The sequence below is a fragment of the Culex pipiens genome, chromosome 1 (assembly GCF_016801865.2).
Source record: "Culex pipiens pallens isolate TS chromosome 1, TS_CPP_V2, whole genome shotgun sequence".
Lineage (NCBI taxonomy): Eukaryota > Metazoa > Arthropoda > Insecta > Diptera > Culicidae > Culex > Culex pipiens.
The window spans coordinates 63843627-63856734 of record NC_068937.1 but is presented as its reverse complement, the minus strand read 5'-3'; the positions used below and the strand labels follow the sequence as shown (position 1 = coordinate 63856734).

Sequence of the window (13108 nt, the reverse complement as noted above, 5' to 3'; positions counted from 1 at the left end):
GTAAGTTACAAGACCAACATAAAATAGTTGGAATTTGGAGTAGATTTGCGTATGTAAGTAAGTAACAGTATGTCAAAATTCGACAATTTCTTATAATTTGCCCAATAACATATTGGTATCAACTAACACTTTGGACATTTTTTCAAGGGCTCGCTAAAACCAAAATTTGGTATTGATACCATTGAATGGTATTATTTTGCATTTCCCTTGTTATTTACCCATGCTCGGGTTTGCAACCTCAAAACCCAGAAGCGAGCCGCTTTCAAGAGTCGCAGTTGTATGGCAAGCTACCAGCGCAAGAAGCAGCGTGAGCTGAAGGCTAACCCGAAGAAGTTTTGGAAATTCGTCGACGAGAACCGCAAAGAATCTGGACTGCCTTCGTCCATGCGATTGGCCAACGAGGAAGCTGAGAGCACTGCGGAAATCTGCAGGCTGTTCGCCAAAAAGTTTTCGAGTGTTCTTACAAACGAACATATCACTGACGACGAGATTCAAATTGCTGCCAACAGCATTCCCCGTTGCGATCGATCTCTCCCCATGATTGACATCGATGACGACGCCATATCAGCTGCGATAACTAAACTGACACATTCCAGCTCTCCTGGACCTTAAATTTTGTAATATATTGTAGTTATATTGGGATACAGTGGACGCTGTTATTCTAATGTGGAATTTCTCGATTTAAAACGTCGTTCAACAGTGCTTTAACAACGACTTTTTTCCTGTGAATTTTATAATGAAAAATGCTGTTTAATAGTGAAATTTAATTCCTGTTAAGAATAAATAAAAACAAGTCATTTTACGCAGAAGTATATATTTACAAGCAAATTATTTCACAATTTTATTATTAGCACTCGATTCGACTCTTCTGGTGGCTCTCGAATCCCAAGTCCAGCTACGGTCGGCCTCGTCCAGCACGAGGAAGGGAATGTTGTACAGGTCCACTTTTTCGCGCATATAAGACGTCTCTTCGACTATTTAAAGATTTGCTTGCCCAACTCACGAATCGGGGTCAGCACCAGTTCCAAAGGATACTGCTTGCGACGGTTGAAGGAGCGCTATGAGCTTGCGCTGCAAGTTGCGGAGGATATCGCGATCATTCATACTTCCGATCCAGGTACAAATCAAACTCGTCGTCGTCTAGGGATTCCGTCGTAAACGTCATCCTGACCACGGGCGGCAGTCTTCTTTTCGGCCACCTGGTCCTTGGCCTCGAGCAGACGTTTGCTTTTTTTTCGAAGAATCTGGAATTTCGAAAGAAATTTCAAAAATCCTACCAGCGAAGTAAAAAGAATGGTACTCACCTAAACATGTACCACTTGTCTCCGGTGCAGTGATCTATGGTGAGAGTGTGCTCCAGCAGCCCACGCGATCCGTTTGGTACGTAGTCGCCCATCCGCTGCACCACCACGATAATCTTCCGCTTCGGCACCTGCCCGATACCCTCGCCCTCCTCCGTCTTGGGCTTCTTCGGGTCCTTGAATAAGAATTGGTCAAAAAGTGCCCCAGCGAAAAGTCCACAGCGAGTCGCCATAATAGGGACTTGGCGTTACATCGTGCTGCCATCTGGTTTTTTTAAGTGCAAGAGTGGAAAAGTGCTCAGTCATCGTCTAAAAATAGACGGCGTCCTATCTCGCCCAGCAAAATGAAGTCGATAAAGTAGTCGGTTTCGATGAGAAAAAGTGGAAAACGTGGTCTAAAAATAGCGACGCCATCCCCCTATAGCTGAGCGGCGCGTTGTTGATGAAGGCATGCGCAAAGTTCTGCACCGTGGGGTGGACGTAGCATAGGTAGCGGACCAGCTAGTACATGACGGTGTCCCTGGCGCCGGCATGCTCCGACGAGCGGTCGAACGGGTCGTATCTTTGGCTCTTCCGCGACTTCGTTGTTATCTTTGGGAGCTTGCACGTTGACGTCGTCACATCCTCCCTCTTTTTATTTATTTATTTAATTCAAATAATGTAACTTAAGGCTTAACCTTTTAATTTGTTACAAAGTGTGCAGATGCAGGATTTAATTCAATATCGATAAATCGATTCCTTAATGCTATGCTTCTCTTTATCCTAATTCTAATTTACGCTGGCGAGTTCTGACAGTAGGTTTTCTTTGAAATTTTTATAAGAATGACTATTTTTGATACTAATGCTTAATTGATTCCAATTCACAACCCCTCTTGCAAAGAAAGATTGACTATAGTAAAAAGACGAATGTTGCGGCATCAAAAAACTTTTAGTTCTTGTAGATCTTAACGGTCTGAGCTTAGTATATAAATATTCTGGTTTTTTAGCATGAATAATTCTGAACAAGTTAACACATGAACGAAATTTATAAAATTGCGAAAAATTACATCCAATAAGTGTTTTCTGCAAGTGAGTAACTCTAGATATTCTTGGAAGGTTATAAACAAATCCAAAACAAATCTTACACATGAATTAAGTGCCACCCTAAGTCGATCAAGGGCTGCCATAGATGCATTTGTGTACAAGAAATCTCCATAAATAAAATACGGAAAAAGCAGGGTTTTAAAAATTCGAATTTTTGTTGCTATGTCTAGATGTCTGGCTACAAGATGTAATTTCTTTAATGTTCCATAAATTTTTCCACACTGAAAGTTGATTTGGGTCTCCCAACATAAATTACACATAAAGGTTATCCCAAGATTTACAACTTTATCAACAAAAACAATTAGGTCACCATTCAAAAACAACATGGGATGATTCATTTTAATCTTGGAATGACTGAATAGAATTGCTTGCGATTTAGACGAATTTATAAACAACAAGTTACGTTGAGACTAGAGCCAAATACTATGAAGATCGGAATTAATTTTTCGTGCAACAACATCAAGATTATAATTAACATCAGCATTGAAGTAAATTTGGACATCATCAGCAAATAAATGCACCGAACAAAAAGTTAGAACCGATGGAAGATAATTCATAAAAAGCGAGAATAGAATTGGCCCCAAGACTGAACCTTGGGGAACACCAGATTTTATCATTACAAAACTAGAAAAAACATCATTGTACAAAACGGCTTGACTTCGATCGTTTAAATATGACTTTATGAGATCAACAGCCATAGAAGAAAAGTTAAATTTAGATTTTAATTTATGCAATAGTTTTGTATGTGACACACGATCAAATGCCTTGGCGAAATCTATTAAGAGCATAATTAGCAATACCCTTTTTATCTAAATTTAAGGCAATGTCGTCGTGTATTTTGATTAACGCAGTTTCAGTGCTGTGGTGTTTTCTAAAACCTGATTGATAGGGACTCAGTAAATTCATTTGATTAACATATTCTGAAATTTGTGATTTTACTAATTTTTCAAATGCTTTAGAAAGAGCACTTAGAATGCTTATTGGCCTAAGATTACTTAAAGAAGTACTATTATTTTTTTTCTTAATAGGAATAACTTTTACGCGTTTCCATGCATTAGGAAAATTGAAGTCAGAAAAATAGAATTGAAAATATGAGTAATATAAGATAATGCTAAGGGTAGAATAATTTTAACAAATTTAATTGGTATTTCATCTAAACCGATTGCATTTGAAGTGATAGAAAATACAGCATCAACAACCTCAAAATCTTCCACCAGTCGAAAACGAAAACCATCATCATTTGAAAAGCCTGAAACACCATCATAAAGAGTATCATCGGACGTAAAATTAGAGGCAAAAAAATTATTAATGTCTGTAGGAGAAAACTCGCAGCTTTTGTGGGTGGAACTAGTTTTAGTAACACCAAGTTTTTTTTTTATTTTTCCATAATTGTTTACTAGGAACGTTGGTATTAATAATTCTTATTTCATAATTTTCCTTGGCATGTTTGATCGTTTCATTTACGCGATTTCTAAGTCTTTTATATTTGTTATGCAGATCAGTAGTTTTGTTACGTTTCCAATTATTGTAGGCAATATTTCTATTAACGATAGCTAGTTCAATATCATTGTTATACCAAGGATTGTCTCTTGGTTTGTACCACTTGAGGGGAAAAAAGTCTTCATGTAACACCTTAAGTCTTTCATTAAAACTGACCAATAAATCATTAGGATCAGTTATACGCAAAAAAGAGTTCCAGTCGAAAGAAAAAAAGGTATCACGCAAAGCTGCCGCATTAAAGTTATTGTAATCTCTATAATAAATAGTATTTTTTCAGAATTGAAATCAATATCTAATGAGGCAATTATCATATCATGACTTGACACACCTGGCATAGAAATTTGATCATTTTTTATAATAAGTTGCGGAGAGTCAGTCAAAAGAAGATCGAGCTGAGAACAACCAGTATTGGCAGGAAATTCCTTCCGGATGGACACAGAGCCGGGAAAACCCTTCCGGAAGGTCATGAAGCATCGTCACTCTTACGCAGGGAAACCTTCAGAACGGCCACGGAATCGTCAAACTCCATCCGGAAGGCCAAAAATCATCCTCCCTCTTGTGCAGGGAACTCTTTCCGGATGCTCACCGAACCGGCAAAAATCATCCGTTGGTCCGTTGGTTTTCTTGTTCTATTTCAACGACGCCAACTTCACCCTGAGAGGACCTCAGCTTTCCTAGGCAGACGACCTCAAACTGATGCCGAAGCCCTGCAACGGGAACTGGATAAGTTCGCTGATTGGTGTGAGGCGAATCACATGGTCCTAAATCCCGGTAAATGCCAGGTGATAACGTTTAGCCGGAAGCACTCTCCGATACTCTTCAACTATCATCTTGACGACACACTAGTGGAAAAAGTTGATCACGTTAAGGATCTCGGTGTCATACTGGACGTTAAACTGACCTTCAAGCAACACGTGTCCTTCATAACTGCCAAAGCATCCCGTAAGCTCAGTCTGGTGATCCGTATGACACGCCACTTCACCGACATCCACGTCTTGAAAACGCTGTTCTGCTCGTTGGTCCGGTCCTCGCTCGAATATTGCTCGTCGGTTTGGACTCCGCACTACAACAACGCCGTTTATCAGCTAGAGAGAATTCAATGCAGGTTTGTACGATACGCCTTGAGACTGCTGCCCTGGAGAAATCCCCAGCAGCTGCCGCCCTACGAAGACCGCTGCCAGCTCATGCATGTCGACACTCTCCAGCTGCATCGTGACCTGGCCCGTGCGTTGACAGTTTCGGACGTTCTGACCGACAGGATCGATTGCCCCTCTCTTCGAGAAAAGATCACCCTGACTGCACCTGCCCGCCAGCTACGCCACACGCCAATCATGCAGATCCCTTTCCGCCGTACCAATTACAGCGGCAACGGAGCCATCGTCGGACTGAAAAAAAGCGACCCCCGGGTCTTTTGTGGGCTCTGTTGCAAGTTTCTGCTCATTTCTAGGCGTCCGAAGGTTATGTGTGGTGAGTCACTCATAACCTCTTTTACGCAAATGGACCGACGTTTTACTTCCCCATCCGATAGAAGGCGTGATCAGGAAAATCTCGTCTCGAAAAATGCCACCGGGTCCGTCTGGGATTGAACCCAGGCCACTAAACCACCGGACTCGTCGGACTGAAGCGAGCCTTCAATAAAGTGTCCTCTGTTTTTGACGTCAGTTTGTCCCGCGATGTGTTGAAGTCCAAGTTTTTATCAGTGTTAAGACGAATGTTCTAGTTTTTAGTCTTAGTTTTAAGTTCATTTGGGCAATAAGTGCCTGTTGAGAAATAACAAACAAACAAAACGCATCACACCGAATCTTCGCCCGTTCAGCTACGTCGGAGTTGATTATCTGGGTCCGCTCGACGTGTCAGTTGGACGCCGGTCCGAGAAGCGCTGGGTAACGCTGTTCACATGCTTCGCCACGCGCACGGTGCATCTGGAGGTGGCGTATGGGCTGACGGCACAAACGTGTTTAATGGCGATTCGTCGTTTCATCGTTGTTCAGCACTTAATGCGCTTTTACAGCTGCGAGTAAAAGCTACGAAGTTTGGAGATCAGCCCTAACAGCTACTTTAGTGCTGGACAATGACCGAGTTTGGACTTTACTCGGCTGGTTTAGTGCTGGCCCCTACTGTTAGTGTCCACCCCTGCAGAAAATGTCAAAAAAATGAGAGAGGCAAAAATATTGCTTTCACTCTCTCTGCTTCCTCTTTCTCGCCATTCTATTTTCGTTTGTTTATTTACTACCGTCAGTGGGGGTGACATTGGGTCTGGGGGGTGAGATTGGGTTAAAGTGATTTTTGAAGGATTTTACTATTTCTCAGGTTCTTCTCAATGAAAATGAATTCTGTTGAAAGGGTTGTGTAGGGGACATCTTAAGATGACTTCGCTGAAAAAATCTCGTTCCTAGAACAAATCCTGTTATTTTGGCAGCTGTCTAAAGTTGGGGTACGTTTTTGGCCAAAAATGACCTCTCGAAAAATCATTTTTCTCATATTTTTGTTAGAATTGCTCGAAAACTACCCAAATGTTTGAAAATCTCCACTTCAATCACTGTAGCGTGTCAATACGATTCCCTCGAACAAGAAACACTGTTGGATGACTTGTTTTTACCATATCGTTGTATTTGAGCATCATTTTAGTTTCATTTGACCCAATGTCACCCCCTCTGAGGGGTGAGATTGGGTCAATTTTCAAACAATAGGCATTTAAGGTAGTGTTCATCAAAATCCACCATATTTTGGGAAAATGTTAGTAAACTATCTAAGAACAAATCTACGTTGAAAGATTTTCGATGTTATTTAAATTGTTTTTGTTATTAAGAAAATACGAGAGGTGTATCGTTTTTTGACCCATAGTCACCCCCACTGACGGTACATTACCGACTCAGCTGACCGAATTTGCGGAGTTGATTTTTTTGATTGAAGATGATGAGACAGGGATGTGATGCCAGATGGTAGAAGTTGTCTTCGCTGCTGATTCCTGCGCCCGTGCCTTCTCTCCTAAATGGGAGATGGCTTTCCAAGTAGAATTTTACAGCTATAGTTATGTAGCGACTTTGTGCCGGAAGAATGCCAAACAGCTTGGGTTAAATGTTTCACCCCTTTTAAAAGGGCACTGAAGAAATCAGTTTTTGATGAGGTTCGGAAGACTTAGTGTTTTTATCAAGGGGCAAGAAACTCCTTTGAACTTTACTTATTATATTAATAAGTATACTAACTTTCGCTATTATATTAATACTTTCCCACCCTGAATACATACACCTTTAATAGAAATGTCATAACTGACGTAAAGAAAAGTCAGACTTTTGTTGTTGTTTTTGTTTACCGTCGACCGTCGTCGGTCGACCGTTGCCGCTTGCTGGTCTCACAAGCCAGGTTCCCATCCGATTCCCACCCAGGCTCTTCACGTCGAGAATGGGATGTGGCCAACTTTGAACTCTGTTCCAAGTATCTAACAGGAAATACTCGCATATCGTGCAAACTCGCCAACTGGAAGCTGTAACTTTGCCATCTCCGGAGTACATGCGATTGCCGGAAGATGGATTCCGCTGTAGCTGGTTCTGTCCAGAACGGCATGACGGAATTTCTGCCAACCGTACCTCGAACGGCTATAATGCCAGTGCCAAAGGAACAGCCTCATAAGCGCAACAGTAGTAGGAGGAGAAGGAGGATGACATTTTCTGAAGTGTTTTCATGCCAATGCAAGTGCCTGTCTGACGGTGGAAATTCCGTCAATTGAGCCTGGTCGGGCACAGCCACGGGGATGCTTCGGCTGTCATCTGCATACAATGTCACTGAAGCCTAAAAAGTACCAAAGTTTTGGTGTCTAGTGTCAAAATTATGGGGAGTAACATGACGAAAAGGGCGCAAAATCGAAAGGACGAAAATATTTTTTTTCTTAATTTTTGTTTCGTTAGTTAAAATGAAATTAAATGTGTACCATTATCCGGGGCAAATCGAGACACATGGGGTGAATTGAGAAGTGATTTTAGCAATGTTTTTGCACAATATTTGAATATTTTTTAATTTGTTTCAGTAGGAATAGACACAAAACAACAAAATTAGTTTCTAAATTTGAACTTTTATGTCTAAAAACAGCTGTTCTGGCTTTCTTGTCGAAAATTTACCAACACATTCAAACCACGGGGTACCATAGAAGTTGGTTTGTTTGACTCAAAAACATGCTTTTTTGTAAAGCCCCACAACGTTCCTAACAATGGGCTTCCCTGTTCGTGGACTCGCTCTTAAGGTTTTCCAACAACATGGTTGAGCTCAACTGCCTCAAATTGTAGATTTAAATTAACATTATGATGATCTGTAAGTTCATTGCATTGTTGGAATTCGAGCGAGAAGAAGGAAAGCATTTCTCGCTCGCGAACGAGGGAGAGAACTTGTAGTACTTTTCTCTTCTCGCTCGCGCTCGTATTTTCGTTCGCGTTCTCGCTCTCGCCGCGAGCGCCTCGTGCTAGCCGTTCGCCCCAAGCTAGCAATTTGTTTATCAGGCTTATGAATACGAACCAGGCGATGGTATAGAGGTGTAACTTAAATCGCTGTGTTGTTTTTTGTTCGTTTCTAACACGTTCAACTTCTCACGAACGGGCAATTCTGGCTCGCGAGAAAGCCCGTTCGCGAGCGGAGGAGAGCACGGGCAATCGGTGAGTTTCTCTCGGCAGCTCGAGACTCGCGGCGAGAACTCGAGAGAGAGAAAATTTTCTCGAGAGAGCGCGATAATACCAACACTGGTTCATTGGCCAAATAAGAATTTGCGGAAGACATTTCAGAGGATTTGAAATAAACACCTGCTGGGAAGCTTTGCCTGAGACCTGATGCTAAACATATATTGTTGTTTTCGGCATTTATGGTTTATTTTAATGAAAAGAATCAAGCAGCTACAGGATTATTTTCCAAAAAATTAAATAATACTTATTATATTTTGATTTGTGCCCCTCTGAAATGTTATTCCCGAAACAGCGCCACCAAACATTTGGTGGCGGCTTCAGCAAGCTACGTCAGTATCACGGGCCTGGGCACAGCGGTTAGCTCTAGCCAAACAAACGTGGCCAGCTGATGTGTCAAGAGTCCCTACCGAAGATGTTACACCAGACACGGTCAATTTGGAGATGGATGTTGAAGCCAGTCAACGTGCCCTGACATCTAAGGCAAACGAGCACGATAATGTGTTGAGGTCAAGGTTGAGGTCCAAATCAGGTCCACAAATATCGCGGCAGAAAATCTAGCCTAGACGAAACATCTCCCAACCCGCCCCTCGAACGGTCTATGATTATAAAATTGTTTTATTATTCAATTGAGCTTAAAAATAAAGAATCGGCCTTGAACCTCGAGCTGGCTTGAAGCCGTCTACCATGGCCGATTCGTTCTCTTCATGGCCGGTAGCGTGGTTCACGTTTCTATGAAAAAGACAAAAGTTGTTATTTTGTCTTGCATCAACCGGAATTTCATTCTTTTATGTCCCCAGAAGCACTCCTGAAAATTTGAGCCCATTTGGTAAGGTCTAGGAGCTCCAGTTTTAATTTGAAATTTATATGGGATTTTGATTTATTTTCCATGGGAAACTATCTTTTTTTACATTGTATTAGGATTTTTTTTATAAATCGATGAAATGACTTGATTCTTATAGTAGGAGATAGGTTTTGAACTGGGGAACAACTTTGTAGAACATACCAACATGCTAGGAAGTGACCCTTTAAAGATACAGATACTTTTAGATGGTGGCTGGCCCCTTCAAAAGCCACCATCTAAAAGTATCTGTATCTTTAAAGGGTCACTTCCTAGCATGTTGGTATGTTCTACAAAGTTGTTCCCCAGTTCAAAACCTATCTCCTACTATAAGAATCAAGTCATTTCATCGATTTATAAAAAAAATCCTAATACAATGTAAAAAAAGATAGTTTCCCATGGAAAATAAATCAAAATCCCATATAAATTTCAAATTAAAACTGGAGCTCCTAGACCTTACCAAATGGGCTCAAATTTTCAGGAGTGCTTCTGGGGACATAAAAGAACGAAATTCCGGTTGATGCAAGACAAAATAACAACTTTTGTCTTTTTCATAGAAACGTGAACCACGCTAATGGCCGGTTTGTCTCTCTGCTCTTCGCCACGAATTCCTGATGCTTTCTGGCCGCCTTCCTCCCCCTTCCATTACGGTAAATCTCGCAGACGTCGGTTTGGCGGGAGTTCCAGGATGCTCAGTTTACCGAAAGCGGTTGCTGCTGTGGCCATGTCCTCGTGCACTTTCTCTTTGCGATGACTGTTCAACGGATTCCTAAAAGATCCGGACAAGTTCCGCGAGAAGAAATATAAACCTATTTCAATCAGCTGATAAATGAAAACAACAACAATCCGCTTGCACTGTCAAAATCAAGGTGCTTCAAGTGTTGGTGAGAACTCATGGTTGACATTTCGTTAATATATTAAAAAGTATATTAAAACTTCGTTATTCTACCAAAATGTTCTTAATATTTTTGAAGTTTCCTCCCCCTTGGTTTTTATTAATAATAATATAATAAAATACATACAACTGAATTTGCTTAAATAAATACATGAATTGTCTGCCACCCGCTTACTTCGGCGGAGGAATTCGACCCACCAGCAGGACAAAATAAACACCATATCTGTCTGCGGCTCATTGCTGCAATTGCTGGCAGATCGTTGCGCTACCCAAGTAACCATCCAGCATTACTAGAAATCATAAACCGGCAAGAAATAAGCATTTCATTGCAAATCAGCCATAAAACAGCATATGTCAGAGCTAATCAGCTCTAAAAGAATTGCTCTGTGTGATGCTGAAATGATGCTGATTACCAGCAACGACTAGCAACACTGTCGTCGTTTTTCATCAAACTGGCAACGCGGTCATGACTTTGACAGGAAGGTGAAAGAGAGAGGATGATTGCAAACAAAGTTCTCGCTCACTCTTCGCCTTCCATCTTCAAATTCTTAAACATATCCTAACAGCATTTTTTTTAAATTACAGGAATTGCAAGCAACGACGTTTCACGAACCACTGCGACCGTGAAATCCGGCAGAAGAAAGAAAAATCTGCAGGAATCTAACAGAAATGGCATTTTTATTTTCTGAATGCAACCGGGACATTCGGATTCAGCCTAGTAGGACGGTAGAATCCCGGAAACCCTCGAGGAAGATAGTTCAAAATAGAAACATAAGCGATTCGAATGTTTTTTACCAATTTTATGCTACTAAACTAAATAAACAACTATGAATCTGATAAATGCATTTAGTGTAATGTTTTGAAAGAAACTTCTTCCGAAAGAGATCATGTGATAGGCATTAAAGAGCAACACTGGCACCATTGGTAGCTGTGAAATCAACTATTGTGACCTAACCTCAAGACAGGCGTGACGGCAAGGGCGCAGGAACCACAAGAAAGCTTCAACGACTACTTCATTAGCATCTGGCATCGCATCTCCAACACCGCAAATTCATTCAAAAAAAATCGCAATTCGATCAGCTGAGTCGGTAAAGGTAGTAAACAAACCAAAAATAGCGTGGTGAGAAAGAGCAAGGCGGAGAGAGAGAGCAAAATTTTTGCCTCTCCGATTTTTTTTGACATTTTGCAGGGGTGGAACAACAACAGTAGGGGCCCAGCTGTAAAACAGAAATATAAAGTCCAAAACCAGCAGCAAATCTGCTGTAAAAGCGCATTTGGTGCAGATGTCAAAACTTTTAAGCATTTGCTTGTAGCTGTAAAAGCGCTTTTAATGCTAAACAGTGACTTTATTTAATGCTGATTGGTTACTTGGGTAGCTTCGACAGTTTCCAACCGTTGGTCGATATATACGAGAAAGTGAGAAGGTTGTTGTTTTCTCGCAATCTTTCACTCTCCTCTCAGAATGAGAACAATGTTGCCAGTTTGATGAAACAGCATGACAGTGTTGCTAGCGGTTGCACCGAGGGGCGTGAAACTGGGCTTAATATATTTAATTTTCACATTTAATGTATTAAGGAATTAAATTCCGCTTGTCAACTAACATTTGACAGCGCCCAACCTACTTTGTCGAAAACATTGATTTTTTTTTGCATCTCCTTCATGCACCCATCTGTCAAATTTGTTTTGATTTGTTCTTGCTAAAAAATGTGCCGATGCCGGTCATTCTTTTGTTTCAAATTTATTTTAAAGACAGTTTCTGGAAGGAATTAGTCAATCCCGGTTGCTAGATGCTGCAAAAGGTGGTCCATTCTCCAATGTAAATACCATTTTCATTCTCTCGGAAAAATCGCAGCTTCCTTGAAGACATAACGGTGACCGTGTTCATCTGCATCCTGTCGGGCCTGTTTACCGCAGTGGAACATTCTTCAATCCTGCCGGTGGAGGTTATTTCGGGTAATATTGACACCAGATATTTATTTTTCAAGTCATTTTTTGACATCTTGCAGGTTGCTTTTAAACCTGCGAAAAGAACAGCATGGTCTAGAGCAGGATTCGCAGTGGGCCAGTCAAAGCAGATCATCACAAAGATTGGATTGGAATGGGTTCTCCGTTTGCACCTTAAGCAAAATACGTAACGAGGCTGCATACCTTTTGCTCGCCGGAAACGCCAACACCGAGAAAATCCTGAGCTCAGTCGGTACTGGAGCCAACTCGACCCGCGTCAACAAGGTGGTTAACGAGCTAAAGGTCAAGTCCGTCGAGGAACTGATCGCTTCTTGCCGCGAAATGCCGTCTGGTGGTGCTGCCCCGACCGCTGCCGCCGAGGAGAAGGAGGAAAAGAAGAAGGAAGTGTCCGAACCGAGGAGCATGACGACATGGGCTTCAGTCTCTTTGGGGGCGCTGGCGTTTTTGCCCCCGAAGACGGCAGAACGGCACTGTGTCGTGCAGTCGTTTTGGAAGTGTGCTAACTATTTAAGTGCAATAAAATAAATGAAAAAAGAAGAAAGATGCATGCCACGCATCAGCACATACACAAAAGTGTAATTATTTTTTCGTATTTTGTCATTTTGCTGCGTGTTGAAACTTTTGGCTTTGAGTTGCTTGAATTAAAACAATAAATAAACTATCTTCTGCTTGTGTTTATGCTTCCCACGATGAGCTGGTCGTTCATGATTGTTCAGCATCACGACGTCGGCTGGGAAGACCAGATCCTCAAGGATGGCGTCGTCCTCCAGGAACAATTGGGGGTCTTATGACATCGCAGCGAGTGTTGGGAACGCAACAGTAAGCTTTACATCGATGAAACAAGCCGACATCTGGAGAC

General features: G+C 41.5%; 1 pseudogene; it reads left to right on the top strand.

Moving 5' to 3' along the window:
* The first annotated feature begins 4639 nt into the window (after positions 1-4639).
* On the top strand, positions 4640-12784 carry LOC128093847 (uncharacterized; annotated as a pseudogene).
* Positions 12785-13108: the final 324 nt, after the last annotated feature.